Below are 13,180 nucleotides of genomic sequence, written 5' to 3' on the forward strand. Positions count from 1 at the left end.
GTGATATGATAGAGATGGGAATGTATGAAGCAGAATAGCATCTGCAGTTTTATTAAAAATGCATATTAACCCAGATTAAAATTACATGGGCTATCAATCCTCTTGTTTCAGAGTATGTTGAATGCCAGCTGGGTTCAAGGGAAAAAACTTACCTTTTCCCCTCCCTGCTAAGCTCTAATGTTGCATGGTTTGCCAGATGCATGAGGGACTTGATCCGTCCCTGGGGAATGCACAACAGGCCAAGAACGGGAGTTAGACACCTGACCTGGGTCCCAGGATGGCTCAAAATTAACTCCATTTGCACCCAAAACTGGAAGGCAACGTTTTTCAAGGTGTGGTTGTCAGTCCTCGCAGCTAGGTGCCTTTCTTACTATCTAGTTGGTTGTCACAGAAAAACAAACAATGCAAAGCCAAAATACCACACCGAAGTCAATTGGCCTCATGCAACAAAAGAGATGAAGCCAGATATTTGATGCAATTATGTAACTGTCTCAGGTAAAGAGATTTGTTTAAACTGTTACGTCAATTACCTGAGTGTGTAGAACTAATTCTATGCCAAAGAGTTCTGCCAAAGTTAACAAGGCATTAATCTATTAATTCAAATTGAACATTAAGAAGACTGAGTTTGACTCTAAGACCTGATATTTTGATTTGTGCAATGAGGCAGGAGTTCTGTTTTGATTTCTTCAATGATGTTAAATTTGACTGTATTGAGCTGCAGGGACTAAAATGCTTCTGATCCAAGGAAATAATGATCATATAACTCAGATTTTAAAGTAATAATAAAAGCTTACATAACAATATAGTTTGAACATGTACAGTAGCAGAAAGGTCATTTTCAATCCCTTATTTATGAAACTGACCCAAATACATGAAATATTAGACAATTTCTCAGTAAAATTGGTTCAGGCATTGTTTCCCTGAGTAGAATGTTTAAAACTGTGTCTTAAAATGTCTCAGATATATTAAATTTCTCTGATCTCTCAATTTTGAATTTTTAGGAATATAATAATAATCAAAACGATTCCTCTAGTAAGATCCCATAGTGTCAACACATTTTGTATTTTGTGAACCCTCTTTTATGTTAAGAATTTTCCACAACTTAAGCTAAGCAGAATAACCCTATGGGGAGAAATAGATTTTTTGAATTCGCTATTTTTTTCAGACGATTTTGGGGAGGTAACAATTTCTGCCTAATTGCATTTGTAGCTAAGCATTACTTTCTAGAACAATTGATGGTTTTAAAGATATCTCATTGTGATTCTAATGATTTTTTTTTATTTTCTCTTTCTCCCTCCCTCTCTCCTTCTCTCTCTCTCTCTCTCTCTGTTTTTACCCTCTAGTAGTAGTAATAGTAGTAGTTACATAGCCATGAGGTTGAAAAACAGAAGTGTACCTTTGAAAGTTACCAGATTTAGAATCTGTGGTACAGTATAAATATGACTTCAGAATCTCCTTAAACTAGGAGAAACTGCGACCTAGGCTAATTTTTTTTTTTCCCATTAAAGTTACAGTTTTTATCAGCTGGTTGGCCCATAATAGAAAGGAGAGCATTTCAAACGTGTTTAGAAAATGGTAGGTAAGCAGGTCATTGCTGTAGTAAGTTATTCAGAGAAGGTGACTGACTGCTTGATTGACTTATGAGCTGGACCCAGCCACTCATCTTCTCCCCTGCCCAAGGGATACATGCTCTGCTCAGCATTCCCGTAGTGGGGGGCACGTCCAAGAATGCAATTTGGAGAGGACAATGTGTTGTTGAGACTACCTGGACAGTATATGTGGTGACTGAACCCACGTAAGGCCTCAGCAGTAACTTTTAGCATCCTGGCTGGTAGGTACGGAGATCCCCTCATCTTGCAGCTGCCCAGGATGGGCTTCCTAGATAATGTCCTTTGCTCGTTAAACCTGCTCACCTACCACTCTGGAGTGGCCAGCCTCTTTCTGCCATCTCTCCTTGCCCTTGAGTGAAGGGGCAAGTTTGAGATTTCACTTGCAGAACCCCGCGTGTTTGGAAAAGACCGTAATTAACTCCAACTTTACCTAACTGCATCTTAAGACAAAAGATTTCACCGTATGTGTGATTCTAGGTAGCATACTTGTGTTTTGTGACCTTTGGCTGCCACGAACGTAAATAAAGATTTCCGAAGTGACTTCTAAACCTTTTTTTCCCTTTTCAATGTCCTAAGACAGCCTTTTTTTTTTTTTTTTAGTACAACTGTTAGATCCTGGCATTTCACATGTTTTTCTTGTATACCCCTCTTATTAGTACTACTTGGGTTACCAACCATTATCTAACTGATGGCACCAAAGGATCTCCAGTGTTACCTCATCCAACCACATTTTTTTTTCCTCAAAACTTCCAACCAACCTGTTTAGAACATTGTCATTAACTTATGATTTAGGCAAAAATGGTACTACCACAGATGCCCTGGGCAGCCCTCCTTTCAACTTTACATTAGGATATGCCCTGTGCTCTGGTCTCCAAAGTTTCTAGGGAGAGCGAAATAATAATCTCATATACCACATCCATTGAATTGAAATTTTGTCTAATTAGCACATTCCCTAAAAGAGCACAGACTAGCTGTTCATCCAAGACATAGGCTATCCTGAAATAAGAAGCTCTTGTCAGAAGCGAAATATAAAATCCACACCCACACCTACGTCACTGGGTGCTAACCTGTGGGCTGAGTCTCGTCAAAGGAAAACAAGACATCTGACAAAGTCTACTGCTTTGTCAGCCCCATTCTCATTTTTGCTATGCGGCAAAAATCTTAACAGATCAATCCTATCCCCTTCGATTTGAAAAGGAAACCTCTACTCCCAGCTAAGTGCAAAAATTTCTGAGACCAATCCTTCAGAGTGTGTTTCATCATAAGTGAGTACGAACCTCTACACTTGATTAAAATAAGTTGAACACACTGATGTCAATTATTACCGAACACAAGAAGGGTTCATAAAAGCTAGCGAGAATCATTAGATTATGGAAATGATTTTTATAGGAGAAATGATTCTCTCCCCTGCTTTAAATGTGTTTTATGTACATATATGTGAGAATGATTATGACTTTAAAGTTTATTGCAGGAAATGTCTATTCTTCCCAGTTCTGATTTTTTTAATTCATGATATTTTCACATTTCCTTTTGCCTTTGTTCTGGCATTTAGCTCTCTGGAGCCATTATTCAAAGTGATACTTAATAGCCCCAATAAGAAAGCAACATCTTTCAGTAATACACATGACTGCTTAATGATGCAAGATCATCTTAATTCCCTCTCCCTGTGTTTTATTTTCCTTTAGGGGGCAACAATTCTAAAGGCTTAACTCTGTCTCAGCTGGTGAATGTTGAATTGCCCTGCTGAGTGCTGTGGCATTCTTTCTCTCCTCAGTTGGTCCAAGGAATAAAAACCCTAATGGTCTTTTGAGAGTGAACCATTTGAAGAGTGTTAGTGGTTTGTGTCCAAAACTTTGTTGCTGGGGGAATTGAGTTAAGCAGGAGGGGACAGAGAGGCTGCTGTTTCCAAAACCTCTTAAAAGACATAAAATCACACCAAGTGATATGTCATTTTACAGATTTCTCCCTTTAACACCATTTTCCCAAAGGCTGACCTGCTAGTTAAATCAGGAAAGAGGAAATATGGCCGATCGCTTGGAATAGAAGAGGAAGAAGCCCAGAGAGCAACAGAGTGCCGAATTCCAGGTTTATTACAAAAGAATGAACAATGGGTATGCTGCAGGCGTGATTAGCCCTGGGTTACCTTTTTATGAATATCCAAACTGTTCTGGCTTCAAACCCCGTGTGTTATACTGTTGGCTCCCCACCTCCCCACCATAGTTTTTTTTGTTTTCCAGATAATTCCCAGGTTCCCCAGCGGTGCTTGATTCAGTCCTGGTAGTCAATCCACTGCAGCTGAAGCAGAGATTCTGACGTGCTCACGGAGGCCAGACTCTGTAAACTCAGTCCTGCCCGTTTTCCCCAAGGGAAGTCGGGTGGCTCCAAATGCTTTCAGCCCTCCCAGAATTATACAGTGGACAAGGGCAAGGGACCAGTGCCAAAGCTCCAGCCCTCTGGTAATTACAGGTTTCTGACCAGGCTACGGTCTCCCTCCCACCCAGTGAAATCACACGTTGGCTGCTTAACTGATTGTCCTAGTGCTGGTGCTGGTGCCCTGGCAGGCAAATGGCACTTCAGCCAGGCTGATCTGGATAAAAGGAAACTCTTCCTTCAACATTGCCTTTCTGCCTTACGGGTGAAACCATCTCAACCACTGAGACTAGGTTCAACTTTACAAAAGTTTGTACGGAAGTGCTTCTGGATAAGATCTTTCCAGATCCTCAGGGTTGAGGGGCATCTTGATGGGTTGCCTTACAGCATCAGTGCAGCCCCTGACCCCTACCCCGGCCCTCGCTGTCAGTTTCCTAAAGCGAGCCCGTGCACAAGAGCAATTACGTGTGCAGCGCAGTTTAAACCCCTGTACTAAAAAGGAAACAAATTAAGTCCTGTAGCTCTGCCTCCGTCATTTCGGCTTTTGTCACTAACAGAGCTCTGATCTGCTCCATCTGAAATGCCACATGCAGGTTAATTAGGCTCATGAGGAACAACACAGGCCCATCACTGAGCGCATGTGAACGAAATTCCCCTTGCATGATCCTCTGGACCCCATTTTACTCCCTTAGCCCTCACTCAGTGACTGACCCTCAATTGGTGACTAACACAGAAGGAACAGAATATGTGGCTCAGCCCATCTTGGAAATTTCAGGTGTGTTACATTATTTCTAAGGCCTGCTTTAAAATGGACAGGTGGAGACCCTTGTCCAAAGAAAAGGAAAAATGTAACATTAAAGCTACTAATATATAAAACTATTTTCTCTTCTGCGGTCTTCCTCTTAACCTTCATGATGTCTTTGATCCGCTACTTAATGCCACACTCCCTTAGGGGTGGTGGTAGTCATGAGGCCAGTGTAGATGCTGCCGGGTTCCCAGGTGAGGCCCCGCTCTGTGATTCAGTGATGCACACAGCAGCATACTGCTTCCAAGTCCCCCCTTCCCGCAGCTGCAGAACTGATCCATTGGGTGGGGAGGGAGCAGCCGATATCTTCCCTTCCCAAAGGGCCATCTGCATTTCTAAGTCATATCAACGGGTGACCTAACAAGTGGTTGCAACCTCTGCAGCGGGACATACTCCGTGCCTGAATCAGGAGTGACTAAGAGGGTTGATCCTCACCTCCAGCCACTGGGTAAATACTCCCAGCCCTGAGCAAGGATGACCACCATTATGCCCCATCCCAAGATGTTGCAGGATACCTGTGTCTGACCCAGACCTTCCCTCCCTGTACCTAGGTCCAGGTCCCCACAGAGTGAATTTGGGGAGGCCGGAGGTGGTAGTTGTCGGGCAAGGGCAAGGAGGCAAAGGTCAAGATGACCTGGGATACCATGGACTCAAGAAATAAAAGGTTTTCCTCAAAGAGATGGAAAGAAAGCCAGAGATGGGCTACGAGTGAGCTGAACACGTATTTTAAAATTAAATTGTTAAGAATTTCAAGGCACCGGCCACACATCATTGAACTCCAAGCCACGGCCCTTCTGAACTTAGCAGCCCTATGTAAATTCATGGATCACATCTACTGCAATGGGCCTTATTCAGGTGGTCTCCATTCTCTTGGCCAAACTCAGCAAGACTGACTCAGCCCCTCTGGGAGGGTTGGAGTGGGGCTATGGAGATTTGCTTTGACAGTCTGAGAAATGTTAGTCATGCAGAATAGTGTTTGTAAGTCCATGTTCCCGCATACCTGACAGCTGTGTAGCGAATGAAGGTGACATTTTGATTTGATCTTCAACTGCCTGAATTCTCTCTTACTCTTGCTCACTCTCTCGCAATGAATTATGAATTCCCTTGTGCTCCCATGAGAGCAGGACAGAAGGAGCAGTTGTTCTTCTCTGCTACTCCATGGCATATGCTGCACCCGAGAAGCTCCCCAATGCAGAGGGCCCCCTTCTGGCCCAGTGTTGCCTATGACTTGGAAGGCCAGTTTGCCTATCCCAGGGTTCTATTCTAGGCCAGTTTGCTGTATCCCTTATCTTAGTCTTTCAGAGCTGTACAAAGCTGTTTCCCTTATCTTACTCTTTCTGGGTAATTGCATCATTATCTGTTGTTGTGGTTGCTGTCATTCCTTTTACTTATTTCACAATTCAAAGTTGGTCAAGGAAAAGTGGAGCTATTTATTGGATCCTTTTAGATAATCCTAAAACACATGTGATACTTTCCTCAATCCCTCCTTGATTTGACCTTCTTATGACTTTCACACTGTTGGGCATCAGAGCTCCCTGAGGGTAGATGGCATATCCTCCAGGATCTAGATTTCAGAACTCTGTCTTTGTTCTTCTGTTCCTTTTCTGAATGTTCCTTCTCTTTTCCTCCATTTGTTCCATAAACACTCAATCTCCTAGGACTCTTCCTGTTTTATCATTCTATTTCCTCCCTTAAAACCTTTTTTTTTCCCTGCCATGTTTCCAAATACCACCCATATGCTGATGGTTCTCAAATTTCCATCCCTAGCTTTGACACCTCCTACAAATTCTAGAACCAATATCCTAGTCCTTACTAAATATTAGTGTCTGGATAGGGAGCGTCTTCTAGAAATATATGGCCTAAAGTAAACTAATCCTGTTTTCCTTTCTAAATTTGCTCCTCCATTTATACCTCATTACATGGTGAGGAACCATAGGCCACAAAGTGTTCCCACACCAGAAGTCCTAATGTCTGAGATTCACTAATCCGCCTTTTCTCTCCTAGCACATTCACCAAATAACCAACTACTATCTGTTGGGTAATCTACATAGTTTGTTTTTTGTTTTTGTTTTTATTTTTCAGTATGCCACCTTCACCTCTATTTCTCTGATTTGAGATCATCTTCAGTATGAGTCTACACTATCCAACTTCTCAAGAGAATGTATAGAGAAGCAGAAGTTGTCATCAGAAGATATTAATTGATCAATCAGTGTTACTACCTGCCTAAAACTGGTATCTTTTTCTACCTATTATCTTCCTCGAAGAGTTCATTTTCCCATGCTTGCAACAGTTGCAAAGTCTGCCTATGCTATGTAAGTTGTACCATGTAAATTGGTTTCAAAATATCTTGCTTACCTTGCAAAAGAGGAAAGATTCAAAAGAGCAGAGGAGCATGTTGTTGCAGAAGATCTCCTATACCACAAAGAGTTGGGTAAGCCGTGTACTGCAAAATTGTTCGGGTGGTATTCTCTATGTAAACATCATAGTTGTACATTTATTATGAAAATTTTGGCTTTAGAAAGGGGTGCTTTTCTTTTTCCTTTTTTTTTCCCAATTCAACAAGAGTTCTTGCGTGGCCTAGTAGAAGGCTACAAATCATACACAAATCCATTTCAAATGAGAATTGAACAGGCTTAAGCCAGTTAGCAACTTTAGAAAATATAACTAAAGAGGACAAAAATGGTGTGAATCACAAGACATTAAGACTCATGGGGGAAAAAATAATAAAATTCTCAAATATCCTTACCAGTGTGACTTTTCCTGAAGTTAGCAACATTAAAGCCAAATGTAAATTTCAGAACTCAAAATGTATTATCGCATAATTTAATAGGCAGATGTTTACAGAAAGCATTAAGATGTGTAATTTTTATTAATTACAAGAATGACTGCATAGCTTGAAAACAGAACCTGAATGCAATTTAATGTAAGACAAAATAAACTTTCTTCTTAATGTTACTTTTATCTTTTTTAACATAAAACCACCATGAAAGCATTTGTCACATTGTTTGAGATACTTAATTTTCACTTTTAGTGTGTTAACATGAATTGACAATTGTCTCCAGCTATTTGTCATCAGCTGAGAGAAACCTACCATACTTACTGAGCTTTTCAGTGCTCAGAAATCTGACAGGTTACTCCAATGCGTGTTTCTTCACTAGCTCCTAATGTTTTAGGGGTACATTCGGAGTTCCAACCAAGTTCTCTAAGATTCTACCTTTTTTTTCCTTTTCAAGTCTTACCTTCAGCCTCATGCCATATAACATAAACACAGCCTACATGAGAGCACCACATTCTCAGCAGTGACGATCTACTCATCACTATGTTTTCTTGAACAAACCATGCAGAATCAGGAGTTGGCATTTAGCATGTCATTTCTTTTACTTACAATACTTCCTCTCACCCAAGGTGCTTTACTTATCATTCTTTAAAATCATACTGTGAGGCTACACTTGCTCCAAGAAGTCTATGATGTATTGACAGCCATAACCCTTCTCCTTGTAACCAATTAAGACAAAATGGTACCCTTGTCTTCAGAGCAGTATCTGAACACAGCATGTGCTCCTTTTGCTGCATTTACCACCTTGTACTACAAATACTTAAATGTTTTCCTCCTTGCGACTCTGTGAACATCTAGAGTATGTATCTACATGTATGTACACGCGTGGGCACCTATAATTATTTTAAGGGACCCATAAGAAAAATAAGGATGTGCAACAAAGTCTAGTCTTTCCTCTAAATGGGTCAGGGCTGGCCCAGGTCAAAGGTGCCCTGCTTTGAAATGACCCTGACTGTCATTTCTCCAGCAGATCTTTGGATCCTAGATACAAGGCTCCCTGTAATGAAAGGACCAGAACACTCCAGGGAAATTGATTCCTTAAGGATGGAAGTAAGAAAGCACTACTTCTTGAAGTGGGATGAGAGCTTTATTTCTAGGCTACCCACAGACCACATCCTTCACACACCACAAAACCTCGTTGTTGCTTTTTTTAAAGTCTTGCTCTCTTAAGAAGTAATTGTCAGCATATTTTCACGTCCCACTTTGTGTTGTCTAAACAGCATAAGATCTTATGAGTTAGGTATTTTCAACAATGGGACATAAGCAAATCACAGTATACATTATTTATATTTTTAGCACCTTCATAGATAACTTCATGAGGGTATTTTTTTGCTCTCAGTGAATGAATGCAAGGACAGATAATGTGTGCCTATTTTATCCACCTGTGAAAGTTTGTCTCCTGTCTTTTCATACTTCAAGACAGTCACATCTGAGCATGTGAAAAATGTATAGGTTGTTCTCAAAAAGGAAGAGAGGTAAAACAGTGTACCACACAGCCACCACCTTGGGCAGGTACCTTAGGGGGGAAAAATCATCTTTATGGCCTGGAGGCAGAAAAAGAATCTTAGGGATGGGTTAAAATGGGCATTGGACAATTCAAAGAACAATAACTCAGATTCAGATATCAAAGAAGAATTGAATTTACTTAAAGGTTGAGTTACACTATGGGAGGATCATATAGAATCAAACTGGTTAGGTTTAGAGAAACCGCAAGAGTAATTTGCTTACATACTGGGGATACAGTGGGGATAGGGAATGGAGGAAGTGGATTAAAAATCTTCCACTCCCACCACAGATTATAATCTGTTCTAGATCTTGATGGTCAGGATGAAACTTTCAGGTATATAAGATGCGAGCTATGAAAAAGATGTGGAAGAGGTATATGAAGGAGAAATCAAAATTTAGAATTAAATTAGATATAGCATTTGACACTTTCTTTAGAGATGGAAACCGGGGTAGTTTAAAGCAGGGATCTGCTTAAACTGCTTAGTGAATAGCATCTGAATCATCTATGAATTATTCTAGTTGAACTCAAAATAGTTTGGGTAGGTTGGAATCTACCGGCTCAAATATCCAGACAAAGGATGAAAACAGAATTATAGAAGGTGATAGGTCCAGTCAGTACTCAAGAACAGGGACAACCAATGAATTTAACACCTCTGAGACTCGGTTCTTCCCTGAGTTTTAATCTGTGTTCTCCTCTGGCTGTCAGATGACATCTCTATCAATGAGGTTAGGCTCCCACTTCATAGGGAGGAAACAAAACCACAGTCTCCCCCACTGCCCACCCACCCCTGCCTTGCATCTTACTTCCCCATCCACAGCTTTTGCTGTCAGGGGAGAACATACTCTGTCATGTTGTGCTTTGAAATACCCTGGAAGAGACCACATTAGAGTAGGTTAACAACTCTTGGACTGATTTGGAAAGAAAGGCAGGGCGTCACAGTTGTGAGCTGAATTGTGTCCCCCACAAATGCATATATTAATATTCTAACCCTCAGTACCTCAGAATGTGACTGTATTTGGAGACAGAGGCTTTTAAAGAGGCAATTAAATTAAAAGTAGGTCATTCAGGGGGTGCCTGGGTGGCTCAGTTGGTTAAGCGTCTGACTTCAGCTCAGGTCATGATCTTGCAGTCTGTGGGTTCGAACCCAACATCGGGCTGCGTGCTGACAGCTCAGAGCCTGGAGCCTGCTTCATATTCTGTGTCTCCCTGTCTCTCTGCCCCTTCCTCCACTCACGCTCTGTCTCTGTATCTCAAGAATGAATAAGTGTTCAAAAGTAGGTCATTCAGGTGAGTCTAAATGCAGTACATGGCTGATGTTCTTATAAGAGAGGAAATTTGGACACAGATGTACAGGGGGAAGACCGTGGGAGGACACCAGAAGACCCTGTCTGCAAGCCAAGGAAAGAGTCCTCAGAAGAACCCAATCTTGCTGACACCTCGATCTTGGACTTCTACCCTCCAGAACAATGAGACAATACATTTTTGTAGTTTGTCACCCAGTCTGTGGTGCTTTGCTATAGCAGCCATAGTAAACAAACACAGAAACAGACGCATGCTCCCTACTGAGTGTCACATCTTCATCCACAGCTTCTGCTGTCAGTGCAGTATGTACTCTGCCATCTCTTGATTTTAATTGTCCTGGAAAAAGCCTTCAGTTGGCCACATTTGAGTCAATTAATGATTCTTGAGTGAATTTGGGGAGGGAGGCAAGTTGTGTCTGGGGCTGCTGACCTCTACATGGATGAGTCAACTATGGCTGAAGAGCTAGACCCAAACAGGAAGTCAGGCACTGAATGGGTAAGATTGTGTACATTGAAAAGTTCTGAAGAAAAGTGGTGTACATCAAGAATAAAAATTGAGTGGGTTAAAAGAATCCAGTACAAGATCTTTATCAAAATTCCAAGAACTGCCTTTGGAGGTTCTAGTTCTTTACACAGATCATCTATATGCTCAGGAAGCTTTATAGATGATTCCAATAATGAACTAGTTTAGGAATCACTGGTTTATAGTCGAGGTGGAGGTTACTCCTCATGTTCTTTTTTCTTTTTTTCTTTTTTTTTTTTGGTTTATTTATTTTTGAGAGAGACAGAGACAGGGCACGCATGGGGGCCAAAAGTGGGAAAGAGAAAGGATCTCAAGCGGGTTCTGCACTGGCAGCTTGAACTCATGCGGGGCTCAAACTCACAAAACTGTGCATTCATGACCTGAGTGAAAACCAAGAGTCAGATGCTTAACTGATTGAACCACTCAGGCACCACTCTCCATGTTCAGCAAAGATGCCTTTACCATGGTTTCCCTTCCTTTGGTATAAATAGCCAAGAATATCCTAATTTCAGGTTAACAATGAGAGGTTAGTTCCCAAATCAATAAGCGTCATGATGAAGCATGTAAGATAACTCAAGAGAAATGTTTTACATACTTGGTTTTGTGACTTGTAGAAGCACCTCGACGTTTCATTTAAATTTGGCTCTATTTGACTTCATCTTTACAGGAATCTAAGTTGAATGGAAATTCAATGAAACATCATAGGGAAAAGAAAGTAGATAAAGGCAATAAGAAAACATTTTTGGCATCATAGAATGCAAAATATAGCCATGACTGGGATAAAGTATCAACCAATGGAATAAATTCCTGAAATTTTTGCTAAAATTGAAGTCCACATTGCTATGGTAGATGCCCTGGACACTTCACAGCTAAATAGATGAATTAAATTTCTGACAGCTTTATGTATGGCAATATAATAATTTGTTTTAGTAAAAATATATCAAATTTTTATTAAACAATTTTTATATATTTTTGTAGGGATATATTTTCTTTACCTCTCAAGCAGAGTTTAATCATTCACTTTATTCCCACCTTTTACTTACAAATATTTTATATGTTTATAATGGGAACGCATTAGGGACTTAAAACACTGAAAGCAAAGTGAAAAAACCGTCCTCATTAGCATTAAGATATGAAACAAGTTAAATAATCAGCTCTACATATGGCTAAAGTGTACATAATATCTACATCAGGATAATAAACATTGAAGTTGATTTGGAGACTCAAGTTACTTGAATCCCAGCTTAGTGGGATGACAGGGATGTGTGACCATGTTGCCACGTATGTGGCAGAACTAGAGGTAGCAGATTTTATGCTACAATGTATTTCATCCAAATTTGTTCCTCTGGAACTCTCTGATATGGGTAGACTGGTCAGGGAAATTGGCTGTAGCACATCTGTTCTGTTGAAGCTGCACAAGTGGTATACAGTGGCACCTACTAAAAATGAGGCAGCTGCTGGGGCACCTGGGCGGCCTCAGTTGGTTAACTCCTGAATTTGGCTCAGGCCGTGATCTCATGATTCAGGAGTTCAAGCCCCACATCAGGCTCTGTGCTGACAGCTCAGAGCATGCTTGGGATTCTCTCTCTCTGCCCCTACCCCAATTGTGCTCTCTCTCTATCTCAAAATAAATAGATAAACTTAAAATAAAAAAATGAGGCAGCTGAGGGCAGCTCTAATCATCACCTTAAGGATGGATGGAGTGTGACTGAATGACACAAAGTAAATGACACAAATAAGAGACGCAGAAATTCTGCATTAGTGGAGTGGTAGTAATGAGAACTTTTCTTTTTAAAAAAAATTTTTTTTAACATTTATTTATTTTTGAGAGACAGAGTGTGAGCAGGGGAGGAGCAGAGAGAGAGGGAGACACAGAATCCGAAGCAGGCTCCAGGCTCCAAGCTGCCAGCACAGTGCCTGAGGCGGGGCTCGAACTCACAAACCATGAGATCATGACCTGAGCCAAAGCCGGATGCTCAACCGACTGAGCCACCCAGGCACCCCTTTTTAAAAAATTTTTTAAACATTTTTATTTAAATGAGAACTTTTCCATAGCTAGTGAGTCGTCAGTCATGAGGAAATCCAGAACTGATGAACTGCATGCTCCAAAGATGTGAAGAAACTAGCTACTAACCATAAAAGGATGAATCCAAGGCCAACTACATTCTGTTCAAGGTTTAATAAAATCTTGATGCTAATATACCAGGGTAAAATGGACTATGTATTCA

The 13,180-nt window shown here is 40.9% G+C and overlaps 1 long non-coding RNA gene across 2 annotated transcripts in view; it reads left to right on the forward strand.

The window, feature by feature from the left end:
- Window positions 1-13,180, forward strand: part of LOC122223013 — a 30,477-nt gene that overhangs the window by 2,495 nt on the left and 14,802 nt on the right. For both annotated transcript variants that reach the window (XR_006203984.1, XR_006203985.1), the window contains exon 2: window positions 6,868-7,097. This is a non-coding gene — a long non-coding RNA (uncharacterized LOC122223013). The remainder of the gene's footprint in view (window positions 1-6,867; window positions 7,098-13,180) is intronic.

Source organism: Panthera leo, chromosome B3 (genome assembly GCF_018350215.1).
Source record: "Panthera leo isolate Ple1 chromosome B3, P.leo_Ple1_pat1.1, whole genome shotgun sequence".
Taxonomy (NCBI): Eukaryota; Metazoa; Chordata; class Mammalia; order Carnivora; family Felidae; genus Panthera; species Panthera leo.